The sequence below is a fragment of the Labrus mixtus genome, unplaced genomic scaffold (genome assembly GCF_963584025.1).
Source record: "Labrus mixtus unplaced genomic scaffold, fLabMix1.1 SCAFFOLD_30, whole genome shotgun sequence".
Taxonomy (NCBI): domain Eukaryota; kingdom Metazoa; phylum Chordata; class Actinopteri; order Labriformes; family Labridae; genus Labrus; species Labrus mixtus.
The window spans coordinates 880,001-892,500 of record NW_026870100.1 but is presented as its reverse complement, the minus strand read 5'-3'; the positions used below and the strand labels follow the sequence as shown (position 1 = coordinate 892,500).

At 41.6% G+C, this 12,500-nt stretch overlaps 6 non-coding genes and 3 pseudogenes across 6 annotated transcripts in view; all 9 read left to right on the top strand.

Annotated features, from left to right (window-relative positions):
• Positions 1-41, top strand: part of LOC132961117 (5S ribosomal RNA) — a 119-nt gene extending 78 nt beyond the window's left edge. Inside the window, exon 1 of the ribosomal RNA XR_009667496.1 lies at positions 1-41. This exon is cut by the window's left edge and continues 78 nt beyond it. This is a non-coding gene — a ribosomal RNA (5S ribosomal RNA).
• A 121-nt stretch (positions 42-162) lies between these two features.
• On the top strand, positions 163-281 carry LOC132960651 (5S ribosomal RNA). Its single transcript, XR_009667424.1, has one exon. It is a non-coding gene; the product is annotated as a 5S ribosomal RNA (ribosomal RNA).
• Positions 282-633: 352 nt separating this feature from the next.
• On the top strand, positions 634-752 carry LOC132960899 (5S ribosomal RNA; annotated as a pseudogene).
• Positions 753-5,683: 4,931 nt separating this feature from the next.
• On the top strand, positions 5,684-5,793 carry LOC132960946 (5S ribosomal RNA; annotated as a pseudogene).
• A 122-nt stretch (positions 5,794-5,915) lies between these two features.
• LOC132961455 (5S ribosomal RNA) lies at positions 5,916-6,034 on the top strand. The gene has a single exon (XR_009667818.1). It is a non-coding gene; the product is annotated as a 5S ribosomal RNA (ribosomal RNA).
• A 122-nt stretch (positions 6,035-6,156) lies between these two features.
• LOC132961208 (5S ribosomal RNA) lies at positions 6,157-6,275 on the top strand. Its single transcript, XR_009667583.1, has one exon. It is a non-coding gene; the product is annotated as a 5S ribosomal RNA (ribosomal RNA).
• A 121-nt stretch (positions 6,276-6,396) lies between these two features.
• Positions 6,397-6,515, top strand: LOC132961239 (5S ribosomal RNA). The gene has a single exon (XR_009667612.1). It is a non-coding gene; the product is annotated as a 5S ribosomal RNA (ribosomal RNA).
• A 121-nt stretch (positions 6,516-6,636) lies between these two features.
• Positions 6,637-6,755, top strand: LOC132960721 (5S ribosomal RNA). Its single transcript, XR_009667451.1, has one exon. It is a non-coding gene; the product is annotated as a 5S ribosomal RNA (ribosomal RNA).
• Positions 6,756-6,876: 121 nt separating this feature from the next.
• Positions 6,877-6,985, top strand: LOC132960791 (5S ribosomal RNA; annotated as a pseudogene).
• The last annotated feature ends 5,515 nt before the right edge of the window (positions 6,986-12,500 follow it).

Below are 12,500 nucleotides of genomic sequence, written 5' to 3'. Positions count from 1 at the left end.
TTGGATGGGAGACCACCTGGGAATACCAGGTGCTGTAAGCGTTTTCATTTTTTTGATCATATGTTTTTTTTTATCATATAGAGACATATTCACATGTCCAAAAATTCAGCCAGAATCAAGGGCATGACATCTTTAAAAGGCCCCTGTCTGCACACAATAATGGCTTATGGCCATACCACCCTGAACACGCCTGATCTTGTCCGATCTCGGAAGCTAAGCAGGCTAGTGCCTGGTTAGTACTTGGATGGGAGACCGCCTGGGAAAACCAGGTGCTGTAAGCTTTTTCATTTTTTTGATCATATGTTTTTTTTATCATATAGAGACATATTCACATGTCCAAAAATTCAGCCAGAATCAAGGGCATGACATCTTTAAAAGGCCCCTTTCTGCACACAATAATGGCTTAAGGACATACCACCCTGAACTTGTCCGATCTCGGAAGCTAAGCAGCGTCTGGCCTGGTTAGTACTTGGATGGGAGACCGCCTGGGAATACCAGGTGCTGTAAGCTTTTTCATTTTTTTTGATCATATGTTCTTTTTTTATCATATAGAGACATATTCACATGTCCAAAAATTCAGCCAGAATCAAGGGCATGAGATCTTTAAAAGGCCCCTGTCTGCACACAATAATGGCTTACGGCCATACCACCCTTAACATGCCCGTTCTCGTCCGATCTAGGAAACTAAGTAGGGTCGTGCCTGGTTAGTACTTGGATGGGAGACCGCCTGGGAATACCAGACGCTGTAAGCTTTTTCATTTTTTTGATCATATGGTTTTTTTTTATCATATAGAGACATATTCACATGTCCAAAAATTTAGCCAGAATCAAGGGCATGACATCTTTAAAAGGCCCCTTTCTGCACACAATAATGGCTTACGGCCATACCACCCTGAACACGCCCCTTTTGCTGTCAGAGTTTGTGTGGTGCTGAAGGAGAGCTGACGTGTCAGTACTGAGCAGGACAGCTGGACTAATTTGTTTGTTTTTTGGATGCGCTTTGGATTTATTTAAATACCTCAGATTGTGAGTGAATGTCCCCCAGCAGTCACTGACTGTTAGGGGGATCGTTTTTCTTTTCACCTTTTTTTCCTGTTTTTTTTACGTAAGAGATGGAAAAAGGAAAAGAGAACGGACAACAACGTGAACAAACAAACATGGCACTGAAACAAAGGAATGGATTAAACGACAACGAGAAGAACGACGGACAAAAAGGACGGATGAAAACGGCAAATGAAACAGGGAACGGAATGGATGACGGAGAGAGAGGAAGAGAGAGGAGCGGAGGGCTGATTGCTCCGCATGCAGAGAATGGGAGAGGTGGCGAGAGAGCAGAAAAAGAGGAAGCAAAAGTGTCTTTTGAGAGAAAACTAACACTAAACATTGAAATGGTGGGAGACAAAGTTCCTCTAAATCACGTCATGAGCAACACAAAAATGATCTGTGGGGGCCTGCTGGCGTGCAGAACCCTGGGACCTGAAAAACTGGAGGTGACGGTGAGCAACATTAAAGGAAAGGAAAGGCTGCTGGATGGATTTAAAATCGGAGAGACCAGAGTCGTGGCGAGAGAACTAAATAATGATGAGCTGGTGGTGTCTTTTTTAAACCTGCCAGCGTATATCACAGATGAAGAAATAGTTTGGAAGCTGACGGGATGGGGAGTGAAACCGACATCACCAATAAAACGCAGAATGTGGCCTGGAACAATGATAGCTGACGGAACGAGGTTTGTCCGGGTCAGATTTAATGACCAGGTACAGTCACTCCCTTACTCGCTCGTTTTTCGCTGCTTCTGCTGTCCTCCCTCTCCAGCCAGCTCCGGCGTCTCCAGCTCGCACTCTGACGCCCGTTCTCCTCCGCTCTCTCCGCTCTGCTCCATTTCTCCGTCACTGTTCTCGTCTTCTCTGATCTCCTTCCTGCTTGCTCCGATCACCTCCTTCTCCTCCGCCTCCTCCTCGTACACCTCCTCCGCCTCGTCTTCATCCTCGTACACCTCCTCCACCTCGTTCTTGCTTTCCTCTCCGTTCTCACACTCACATTCATTTTCTCTTTTTTTACAGTTTGTGCATTTTGTGCTGTTCGCGCTGCACTCTCGCGCAAAGTGTCCCTGCACCCCACAGTTGTGGCACATAAATTCTGGACACTCTCTCAGGATGTGTCCCGGCTGGATGCACATCCTGCACACTTTTTGTTGTCTATCATGTATTACTCTAAAGTATTCGTTCCCCATCACAGTGTTAAACTTTGTGGAGAGAGGGAAAAAAGGAGACGGAAGGGACGTGGCAGAAGACCCGGGGATAAGCATGAGCACAGAGGGGAGGGAGATGCCTGAGAGTGGTGTTGGACAGGCGGGAGGGAGAAAAATCACGCTAAATAATACGGGTAAAAGCACCAGTCCCAATGAAACGGACAGCGAAATGGATGTGAGTGAACTGGCGAGTGCGCAAAAAAGACTAAGTCTTGGACAACGAAAAAAGTTGGTGAAAAAATTGAAATGTAAGGACAAATAATGACTGACAATAACCCCTGTAAATCCGTTTTTTTTGTTTTTATTTTTATGATAATGGCCTTTAATTTATTTTCGATAAACGTGAATGGACTAAGGAACAAAGAAAAAAGACATGCGATTCTTTCCTTGCAGAATGACGTTTTGTGCCTGCAGGAGACCAGGTGGGATGATTCCCTGGTGGAAGACATAAAAAAAGACTTTGTGGGCCATATTTTCTGCTCCAATGGCACGTCGAGGGCGAGAGGAGTGGCGGTTTTAGTCAAAACGGGTCGGGTAACAGGGGTAAATTTGGTTTATGGAGACAAAGAAGGAAGAATAATAGTAATAGACTGTGTGTATGAAACGAAAAATATAAGAATCATAAATATATATGCACCGAATGGAGAAAAAGAAAGGAAAACATTCTTCATTGCAATAAGCAAATGGTGGGAAAGGAATTGTATAATAATCGGTGACTTTAATGTGGCGATGACACCCACCGATGTGTCAAAAAATAATGTGTTTAAGGGGGATGTGAGCAGGGGGACACTTAAAGATATAATGATAACGAAACAATGCATTGATATTTGGAGATTGCTACATCCATGGGAGAGGGTGTTCTCCAGGAGACAAATTGTACTGAATAGATTAAAACAATCTAGAATAGATTATGCTTTGGTGACATGCGAGGTAGTGAGGTGGATTAAAGAAGTTGAATATAAAACTAATATGTGGAGCGATCACGCTGGAATAGAAATCACGTTTAGAAAAGAAACGAATGTACGTAAAGGAGGGATATGGTGCTTTAATGCAAGCTTGCTGGATGATGGAATGTTTGTGAAAAGTATGGAAAGATTGTTGAATGATGTGGGATATGAGTGGAATGAGAGTGAAGATATGAATGTGTGGTGGGATAGTGTAAAAGTCAGAATTAAAAAAAAGTGTATCAATTATAGTAAAGAGAAAAAGTGGAGAGAAAATAGAAAGGAAGAGAATTTGAGAAAACAACTAAGTGAGGAAATAGCATCGCTTGACAGTGTAGATAATGTAGATGTCGAAAAATACATACATTTAAAAGAACAGTTGGGAGTGATTGAACTTAAAAAGAGTAGGGGTGCAGCCATTAGGAGTAAAATACAATATATGTATGAGGGGGAGAGGAGTACAGCCTTTTTTTTAGGTCTGGAAAAACAAAAACAAAAAAGAACAGAAATAAACGAATTATTAAATGAAGCAGGTAAAAGTGTGACAGATAAAAAGGGAATTTTAGAAATAGTAAAGGGCTATTATGAAAGCCTGTTTTCGAGACAGGAGTGTGATAGCGTGAGTGTGAACAGAGCTTTGGGTGCCTTAAAGAAAAAACTAAGCGAGGACGATAAAATGTGGTGTGATTGTGAGTTTACAGAGGGAGAAATCAGAAGTGCTTTAGAGGGGTTAAACAAAAACAAAAGTCCTGGGAGCGATGGCCTAACTGCGGAATTCTACCAAGCTTTCAAAGAGCAGCTGGTGCCCTTGGTGAACAAATTGAGTAAATATATGGAAAAAGTGAAACATATACCAAAAAGTTTAGGGGAAGGGGTGGTTACTATTTTTTACAAAAACAAGGGGGACAATAAAAATCTGGACAACTACAGACCAATCAGCCTACTCAACACAGACTACAAAATCATAGCGAAAACAATAGCCAATAGAATCAGGGAGGTAATAGGAACAATCATAGAACAAACACAATCATACAGTATACCAAACAGAGACATAGCAGACTCAATCATTTCAATAAAACAGACGGTCAGGGATATGGAAGGGGAGGGGGGAATATGGCTAGGGATTGATTTAAATAAAGCTTTTGACAGAGTAGATCACGGGTTCATGGGGAAGGTGTTAGAGAAGTTTGGATTCGGGGAGAGAATGAGAGAATGGATAAATATGTTGTATACAGGAGCGGAAAGCAAGATAAAATGTAACGGGGAACTAACTGATTCTTTTAAAATATCAAGGTCAGTGAGACAAGGATGTCCGATGTCAGCGCTGTTGTACAGCTTGGTAGCAGAGCCGCTGGCAGCACTGATATCGGAAGACGTAAACATAAAAGGTATAGGTAAGGAAAACGTAAAAATAATACAGTATGCAGATGACGTGAATATAATGGTAAAAGGAGAGGAGGATATAGAATTGATATTAAAACATGTACAAACTTATGAAAGAGCATCTGTTTAATACAGATACATTTGTTTGTTACGTGTGGGGAATTGGTTTATTTTTGGGGAAAAATAAGAGAAATGTTGGGGAAATGCAGTAAGAATGAGTGTTGGAATGAAAGGGGGTGGGAATTGTCGGTGTTGTTGGGGGTGGGAACAAAACAAAAAAATCACAATGTAATGAATATAATTTTGGCTTTTGCAAGAAAAGCGGTTTTTAACAGAAGGAATTATGCACTGTATGAAAGTAAGAAAATGAATGTGTGGAGAATGTTTGTGAATGAATGGAAAGCACATCTTAAATTGTTGTACATAGCGAATGAGAGTGAGTTTGTGAGAATGTTTGTGGAAGGTGCGAATGTGTGTAGAGTAAATGAGGAGGGAATTATGTGGGATGTCTAAATTATTTTGTTTTTGTTTTTTTGGTACGAGGGCTTCTTTTTTGGTCATGGGAAAATGGGTGATTTGATTTGGTGTTTTTTTTTTTCTCAGTGGTTTTTTGAGAATACTGTGGGGTTTTTGTATGTTTTTGTGGTTTGTTTTCAGAGGGGTGTTTGCTTTGGGGGAGGGACTCAGAAGAGTTGTCATGAGTTGGGGGTATCAGGAGTGGTTTGAGTTTTTTTTCCTGATGCTATGTTTTTATTGTTTTTAGGGTGCCGTTTGCGTCAGAGGGGAGGTTTAATTTAGAGGGTGTATGTATTGTAATAGCATTTGTTGTAAATGATGTGAAAGAATTATAAATGTTTTTGTAATTTTGATAATAAAAGATAAAAAAAAAAACACGGCCTATCTCGTCTGATCTCTTAAGCTAAGCAGTGTCGGGCCTGGTTAGTACTTGGATGGGAGACCGCCTGGGAATACCAGGTGATGTAAGCTTTTTCATTTTTTTGATCATATGTTTTTTTTTATCATATAGAGACATATTCACATGTCCAAAAATTCAGCCAGAATCAAGAGCATGACATCTTTAAAAGGCCCCTTTCTGCACACAATAATGGCTTACAGCCATACCACCCTGAACACGTCCGATTTCGGAAGCTAAGCAGGGTTCGTGCCTGGTTAGTACTTGGATGGGAGACCGCCTGGGAATACCAGGTGCTGTAAGCTTTTTCATTTTTTTGATCATATGTTTTTTTTTTATCATATAGAGACATATTCACATGTCCAAAAATTCAGCCAGAATCAAGGGCATGACATCTTTAAAAGGCCCCTTTCTGCACACAGTAATGGCTTACAGCCATACCACCCTGAACACGCCCGATCTCGTCCGATCCAGGAAGCTAAGCAGGGTCGGGCCTGGTTAGTACTTGGATGGGAGACCGCCTGGGAATACCAGGTGCTGTAAGCTTTTTCATTTTTTTGATCATATGTTTTTTTTTTATCATATAGAGACATATTCACATGTCCAAAAATTCAGCCAGAATCAAGGGCATGACATCTTTAAAAGGCCCCTGTCTGCACACAATAATGGCTTACGGCCATACCACCCTGAACACGCCCGATCACGTTCGATCTCGGAAGCTAAGCAGGGTTGGGCCTGGTTAGTACTTGGATGGGAGACCACCTTGGAATACCAGGTGCTGTAAGCGTTTTCATTTATTTGATCATATGTTTTTTTTTATCATATAAAGACATATTCACATGTCCAAAAATTCAGCCAGAATCAAGGGCATGACATCTTTAAAAGGCCCCTTTCTGCACACAATAACGGCTTACGGCCATACCACCCTTAACACGCCCGATCTCGTCCGATCTCGGAAGCTAAGCAGGGTCGGTCCTGGTTAGTACTTGGATGGGAGACCGCCTGGGAATACCAGGTGCTGTAAGCTTTTTCATTTTTTTTTATCATATGTTTTTTTTATCATACAGAGACATATTCACATGTCCAAAAATTCAGCCAGAATCAAGGGCATGACATTTTTAAAAGGCCCCTTTCTGCACACAATAATGGCTTACAGCCATACCACCCTGAACACGCCTGATCTCGTCCGATCTCGGAAGCTAAGCAGGGTAGGGCCTGGTTAGTACTTGGATGGGAGACCGCCTGGGAATACCAGGTGCTGTAAGCTTTTTCATTTTTTTTGATCATATGTTTTTTTTATCATATAGAGACATATTCACATGTCCAAAAATTCAGCCAGAATCAAGGGCATGACATCTTTAAAAGGCCCCTGTCTGCACACAATAATGGCTTACGGCCATACCACCCTGAACACGCCCGATCTCGGAAGCTAAGCAAGGTCAGGCCTGGTTAGTACTTGGATGGGAGACCGCCTGGGAATACCAGGTGCTGTAAGCTTTTTCATTTTTTTGATCATATGTTTTTTTTTTTTCATATAGAGACATATTCACATGTCCAAAAATTCAGCCAGAATCAAGGGCATGACATCTTTAAAAGTCCCCTTTCTGCACACAATAATGGCTTATGGCCATACCACCCTGAACACGCCCCTTTTGCTGTCAGAGTTTGTGTGGTGCTGAAGGAGAGCTGACGTGTCAGTACTGAGCAGGACAGCTGGACTAATTTGTTTGTTTTTTGGATGCGCTTTGGATTTATTTAAATACCTCAGATTGTGAGTGAATGTCCCCCAGCAGTCACTGACTGTTAGGGGGATCGTTTTTCTTTTCACCTTTTTTCCTGTTTTTTTTCCACAATTTTGTGAAGAATTTTTGTTTTTTGTGAATGTTTGCTCGTATGTCGCGAGCAAACTCACACGGACGGATCACAAAGATGACAGGACCACGGACTGGAGAGATGGAAAAAGGAAAAGAGAACGGACAACAACGTGAACAAACAAACATGGCACTGAAACAAAGGAATGGATTAAACGACAACGAGAAGAACGACGGACAAAAAGGACGGATGAAAACGGCAAATGAAACAGGGAACGGAATGGATGACAGAGAGAGAGGAAGAGAGAGGAGCGGCGGGCTGATTGCTCCGCATGCAGAGAATGGGAGAGGTGGCGAGAGAGCAGAAAAAGAGGAAGCAAAAGTGTCTTTTGAGAGAAAACTAACACTAAACATTGAAATGGTGGGAGACAAAGTTCCTCTAAATCACGTCATGAGCAACATAAAAATGATCTGTGGGGGCCTGCTGGCGTGCAGAACCCTGGGACCTGAAAAACTGGAGGTGACGGTGAGCAACATTAAAGGAAAGGAAAGGCTGCTGGATGGATTTAAGATCGGAGAGACCAGAGTCGTGGCGAGAGAACTAAATAATGATGAGCTGGTGGTGTCTTTTTTAAACCTGCCAGCGTATATCACAGATGAAGAAATAGTTTGGAAGCTGACGGGATGGGGAGTGAAACCGACATCACCAATAAAACGCAGAATGTGGCCTGGAACAATGATAGCTGGCGGAACGAGGTTTGTCCGGGTCAGATTTAATGACCAGGTACAGTCACTCCCTTACTCCACAAAGTTTAACACTGTGATGGGGAACGAATACTTTAGAGTAATACATGATAGACAACAAAAAGTGTGCAGGATGTGCATCCAGCCGGGACACATCCTGAGAGAGTGTCCAGAATTTATGTGCCACAACTGTGGGGTGCAGGGACACTTTGCGCGAGAGTGCAGCGCGAACAGCACAAAATGCACAAACTGTAAAAAAAGAGAAAATGAATGTGAGTGTGAGAACGGAGAGGAGAGCAAGAACGAGGTGGAGGAGGTGTACGAGGATGAAGACGAGGCGGAGGAGGTGTACGAGGAGGAGGCGGAGGAGAAGGAGGTGATCGGAGCAAGCAGGAAGGAGATCAGAGAAGACGAGAACAGTGACGGAGAAATGGAGCAGAGCAGAGAGAGCGGAGGAGAACGGGCGTCAGAGTGCGAGCTGGAGACGCCGGAGCTGGCTGGAGAGGGAGGACAGCAGAAGCAGCGAAAAACGAGCGAGAGAGGGAAAAAAGGAGACGGAAGGGACGTGGCAGAAGACCCGGGGGTAAGCATGAGCACAGAGGGGAGGGAGATGCCTGAGAGTGGTGTTGGACAGGCGGGAGGGAGAAAAATCACGCTAAATAATACGGGTAAAAGCACCATTCCCAATGAAACGGGCAGCGAAATGGATGTGGGTGAACTGGCGAGTGCGCAAAAAAGACTAAGTCTTGGACAACGAAAAAAGTTGGTGAAAAAATTGAAATGTAAGGACAAATAATGACTGACAATAACCCCTGTAAATCCGTTTTTTTTGTTTTTATTTTTATGATAATGGCCTTTAATTTATTTTCGATTAACGTGAATGGACTAAGGAACAAAGAAAAAAGACATGCGATTCTTTCCTTGCAGAATGACGTTTTGTGCCTGCAGGAGACCAGGTGGGATGATTCCCTGGTGGAAGACATAAAAAAAGACTTTGTGGGCCATATTTTCTGCTCCAATGGCACGTCGAGGGCGAGAGGAGTGGCGGTTTTAGTCAAAACGGGTCGGGTAACAGGGGTAAATTTGGTTTATGGAGACAAAGAAGGAAGAATAATAGTAATAGACTGTGTGTATGAAACGAAAAATATAAGAATCATAAATATATATGCACCGAATGGAGAAAAAGAAAGGAAAACATTCTTCATTGCAATAAGCAAATGGTGGGAAAGGAATTGTATAATAATCGGTGACTTTAATGTGGCGATGACACCCACCGATGTGTCAAAAAATAATGTGTTTAAGGGGGATGTGAGCAGGGGGACACTTAAAGATATAATGATAACGAAACAATGCATTGATATTTGGAGATTGCTACATCCATGGGAGAGGGTGTTCTCCAGGAGACAAATTGTACTAAATAGATTAAAACAATCTAGAATAGATTATGCTTTGGTGACATGCGAGGTAGTGAGGTGGATTAAAGAAGTTGAATATAAAACTAATATGTGGAGCGATCACGCTGGAATAGAAATCACGTTTAGAAAAGAAACGAATGTACGTAAAGGAGGGATATGGTGCTTTAATGCAAGCTTGCTGGATGATGGAATGTTTGTGAAAAGTATGGAAAGATTGTTGAATGATGTGGGATATGAGTGGAATGAGAGTGAAGATATGAATGTGTGGTGGGATAGTGTAAAAGTCAGAATTAAAAAAAAGTGTATCAATTATAGTAAAGAGAAAAAGTGGAGAGAAAATAGAAAGGAAGAGAATTTGAGAAAACAACTAAGTGAGGAAATAGCATCGCTTGACAGTGTAGATAATGTAGGTGTCGAAAAATACATACATTTAAAAGAACAGTTGGGAGTGATTGAACTTAAAAAGAGTAGGGGTGCAGCCATTAGGAGTAAAATACAATATATGTATGAGGGGGAGAGGAGTACAGCCTTTTTTTTAGGTCTGGAAAAACAAAAACAAAAAAGAACAGAAATAAACGAATTATTAAATGAAGCAGGTAAAAGTGTGACAGATAAAAAGGGAATTTTAGAAATAGTAAAGGGCTATTATGAAAGCCTGTTTTCGAGACAGGAGTGTGATAGCGTGAGTGTGAACAGAGCTTTGGGTGCCTTAAAGAAAAAACTAAGCGAGGACGATAAAATGTGGTGTGATTGTGAGTTTACAGAGGGAGAAATCAGAAGTGCGAGGGGTTAAACAAAAACAAAAGTCCTGGGAGCGATGGCCTAACTGCGGAATTCTACCAAGCTTTCAAAGAGCAGCTGGTGCCCTTGGTGAACAAATTGAGTAAATATATGGAAAAAGTGAAACATATACCAAAAAGTTTAGGGGAAGGGGTGGTTACTATTTTTTACAAAAACAAGGGGGACAATAAAAATCTGGACAACTACAGACCAATCAGCCTACTCAACACAGACTACAAAATCATAGCGAAAACAATAGCCAATAGAATCAGGGAGGTAATAGGAACAATCATAGAACAAACACAATCATACAGTATACCAAACAGAGACATAGCAGACTCAATCATTTCAATAAAACAGACGGTCAGGGATATGGAAGGGGAGGGGGGAATATGGCTAGGGATTGATTTAAATAAAGCTTTTGACAGAGTAGATCACGGGTTCATGGGGAAGGTGTTAGAGAAGTTTGGATTCGGAGAGAGAATGAGAGAATGGATAAATATGTTGTATACAGGAGCGGAAAGCAAGATAAAATGTAACGGGGAACTAACTGATTCTTTTAAAATATCAAGGTCAGTGAGACAAGGATGTCCGATGTCAGCGCTGTTGTACAGCTTGGTACCAGAGCCGCTGGCAGCACTGATATCGGAAGACGTAAACATAAAAGGTATAGGTAAGGAAAACGTAAAAATAATACAGTATGCAGATGACGTGAATATAATGGTAAAAGGAGAGGAGGATATAGAATTAATATTAAAACATGTACAAACTTATGAAAGAGCATCTGGGGCTAAAGTAAATGAAAATAAGTCAGAAATTATGTTACTAGGTAAGGAATCCAATCTAGTTAATAAGTGGGGATTTAAAACGGTGTGTGAGAGAAGAAAAGTGTTGGGAGTGAATATGGGGAAAAATGAGAATGAATGTGATGATATAACATGGAAAGAGGTGGTGGGTAAAATTAAAAAAACATTGAATTTGTGGAAAGCGAGGGGTCTATTGTTGAGAGGAAGGGTAGCCGTAACAAATGCTCTCGTGTTGTCCAAAGTGAATCATGCGCTGAGTACTTGTACGCTTCCGGACTGGGCCTTTAAGGAGATTTCAAAGACCATTAGGGACTTTATTTGGAAAAACAAAGCAGCGAGTATAGCTCACAAAACAATAATAGGGGCTAAAGATCAGGGGGGGCTAGCTTTGATTGATTTACTTACAAAAAAAGTAGCACTAAGAGTCAAATTGATAGGCAAATTTATGGACCAGAACCGGAACGTAGTTTGGAAAAACCACTTCAAACAATATCTGTGCAGTTTTGGACTCTACAACGAGGACAACCTGTACCAGATCAATAACCCGGATTCATTTAAACACTTGCCACGGTTTTTCCAGGAAGTACTCAGTGCGTGGTATCAGGTTTCATCCTGGACTGTACCAGAGTGCGGAACGAGAGGGTCAGTGCTACGACTGCCCTTCCTCTCGAGCCCGTATTTTAAAAATGGGGAGAGGGTAATTAAGTGTGAAGCTATGTCGAAAGCGGGATATATTAGAATAAGGGATTTACTGAACTGTGGGGGGGATTTTGATTTACAAATGGTGGTGAGGGGTTTAAAAAATAAAGGGTGTGTGTGCAGAAAGGATGTGATTGAGGGAGTGTTTGCAAATGTAAAATTGTCTTTGTCGAGCGAATGGGAAAAATTAATCAAAGAGAAGGAGGGAGTGATGCAGGACGATGTGGGGGGGATCTCCCTGTGCCTAGGGGAGAAGAAACACAACATTATAGATGTCACTACAAAAATTTGGTATAGGTGCGCAATCACACATAGAATACAGAAACCCACATCCGAAGTAAAATGGACAGACACATACCCGGACATAACAAGCAACATGATATGGAAGAACATTAACATTCCGCATACACCACATGCAATATTTGACCTAGATTTCAAACTGAGGCACAGGAGGATCTTCACCTGCATCGTCCTGCATCAGATCCATAAGGAGAGGTATGAAAGAAAGTGTTGTGTATGTGAAAGTATGGATGAGGATTTAATACATTTGTTTGTTACGTGTGGGGAATTGGTTTATTTTTGGGGAAAAATAAGAGAAATGTTGAGGAAATGCAGTAAGAATGAGTGTTGGAATGAAAGGGGGTGGGAATTGTCGGTGTTGTTGGGGGTGGGAACAAAACAAAAAAATCACAATGTAATGAATATAATTTTGGCTTTTGCAAGAAAAGCGGTTTTTAACAGGAGGAATTATGCACTG